Source organism: Mauremys reevesii, linkage group 17 (assembly GCF_016161935.1).
Source record: "Mauremys reevesii isolate NIE-2019 linkage group 17, ASM1616193v1, whole genome shotgun sequence".
Lineage (NCBI taxonomy): Eukaryota > Metazoa > Chordata > Testudines > Geoemydidae > Mauremys > Mauremys reevesii.
This window is the reverse complement of record NC_052639.1, coordinates 27,775,824-27,778,111: the sequence shown is the minus strand read 5'-3', so window position 1 is coordinate 27,778,111 and position 2,288 is coordinate 27,775,824. Positions and strand designations below refer to the sequence as shown.

Below are 2,288 nucleotides of genomic sequence, written 5' to 3'. Positions count from 1 at the left end.
AATCTACATATGCAAGTTGCACTTTAATGATAAAGAGATTGCACTATAGTACTTTATATTTTACAGTGTAAATATTTGTAATAAAACTATATATAGTCAGCACTGTACACTTTGTATTCTGTGTTGTAATTGTGTCAGCAACCTGCCCAGTTGCCTCGCTGCCAGGGGATGCAGACATTTCTGTAAGGCACATAAAGGGGCTATTTGGTGTTGAAGCAAATGCGAGGAATGTGCATTTATGAGAGGGAATTTCCATCTCTTCAGTAGCTGTACATCAGGGCCCCAGTGGCCTAATGGATAAAGCATTGGCTTCTGAAGCCAGAGATTGTGGGTTCAAGTCCCATCTGGGGTGAAAATCTACTTTCTTCCTGTATATTGCAAGGAAACCTTGGCCTTTATATTAAACAAGGAAGCTGGGAGATGTTTGAGCACAAAGTCCTGGATCTTGGGAACAATCACCAAGGGATATTAGAAGGCTCAGTCTGGTGACCTAATGGATGCAACCACACCTCCCCATCCCAGGGTAGTCCCATCTGAGAACCAGGATCCATGGAGCAACATTCCCCTCCTGCCCTGACAGGTGGGCTGTGCAGATGATGGTGGAGGGCAGCAGGAGAGGAGGTTGCACTAGTGCTGCCTGGGCTGTATCTGCACCAAAGATAAATGGAGGGGGTCATGCAGCCTGTGCCTGAAACTCCACAAGTGCTATGTTCACTCCCAGAACAAGTCAAATGCTGCACCAAGGATGGTGAATTCCCATGTGAGCACACAGTGCCCCTGTCCACCACACATGCTGCACACACATCAACTGCACCAAAAGAGACACAAACTGCACACTGAGGAGACAGCTGGTTTGTTTCCAGGTTGCTTTTATTTCCAAAGGTACTGAAGTGTGGGGTCTCTTCTTTTTCCGTGGGCAGAAATGCAATGGAGGAGAATCTCACATCCCTTAGCTGCCAGGTGACAGTGGCAGGAAGAAAATGCACTGCAATGAAATTTAAAAAACATAAATAATTTAACAATGAGAAGTAATTAAATAAAAATAATCCAATGGACGCACATGCCGGTGGCTTGTTCCCAGCCCAGAGAGTGAGAAGCAGGGAGTGTGTGAAAGGCGGGTGGTTAAGTCTGAGGGAGCATATTCATAGTTTGTATAAGTTAAATTATAGCAGACCGCTACAAAATACTCCATTTGGTAACATCAGTACAGAATATAGAAATCTACAAGCAATACAGCCATACACAGTTAAGACAGGGTGTCCACTTAATACCAGAGTTCCCACAGCCAAATAGCTGGAAGTCCCTTCACAGTCACTGCTAAACAAAACAACATTGTGCAGAGCCAAGAGCAGCCCTGCTGTGCCATTAGGAAGGCCTGCAGGAGACGCAGCAAATCCATCTAGATTCTGTGCTTCTGCTTAGTAGTTACCAAGTGTGATCAATGAAAGGGTAGGTGGGTAGCTCCCTTTTTTGGACACCCAGCCAGTAGCTATAAAATTCCTCTGAGGCCTTGTCTACACTATGACTTTAGGTCGAATTTAGCAGCGTTACCGCCATTTAACCCTAGACCTATGCACACGACAAAGCCCTTTTTTTCAACTTAAAGGGCTCTTTAAATCGATTTCTTTACTCCACCTCCGACGAGGGGATTAGCACTGAAATCAGCCTTGCTGGGTCAAATTTAGGGTAGTGTGGACGCAATTCGATGGTATTGGCCTCCAGGAGCTATCCCAGAGTGCTCCATTGTGACCACTCTGGACAGCGTTTTCAACTCAGATGCACTGTCCAGGTAGACAGGAAAAGGGTCGCAAACTTTTTAATTTCATTTCCTGTTTGGCCAGTGTGGCGTGCTGATCAGCACAGTTGACCATGCAGAGCTCATGCAGAGCTCATCAGCATGATGTGCACATTGCCAGGGCACATTGCCCGGCCTGTACTCTGTGAGAAGTCTATGACCATGTCTATGTCCTCATCACTCTTGTCACCGCACTGCTGTCACCTCCTTGCCTGTTTTCGCTTTTGCAGATTCTGGTTCTGCACTGAGAAAAGGCGTGAAACAATTGTCTGCCATTGCTCTGATGGAGGGAGGGGCGACTGATGGCATGGCTTACAGGAAATTAAAATCAACAAAAGGGGTGGCTTTGCATCAAGGAGAAACACAAACAACTTTGTCACACAGAATGGCCCTCTCAAGGATTGAACTCAAAACCCTGGGTTTAGCAGGCTGTTGATTTCACAAAACAAAACAGGTCAATTTCTTGTTTTGATTCATCTAGTTTTTACATCTT

The 2,288-nt window shown here is 45.5% G+C and overlaps 1 non-coding gene across 1 annotated transcript; it reads left to right on the top strand.

The window, feature by feature from the left end:
• Positions 1-279: 279 nt before the first annotated feature.
• Positions 280-352, top strand: TRNAQ-CUG. The gene has a single exon. It is a non-coding gene; the product is annotated as a tRNA-Gln (tRNA).
• The last annotated feature ends 1,936 nt before the right edge of the window (positions 353-2,288 follow it).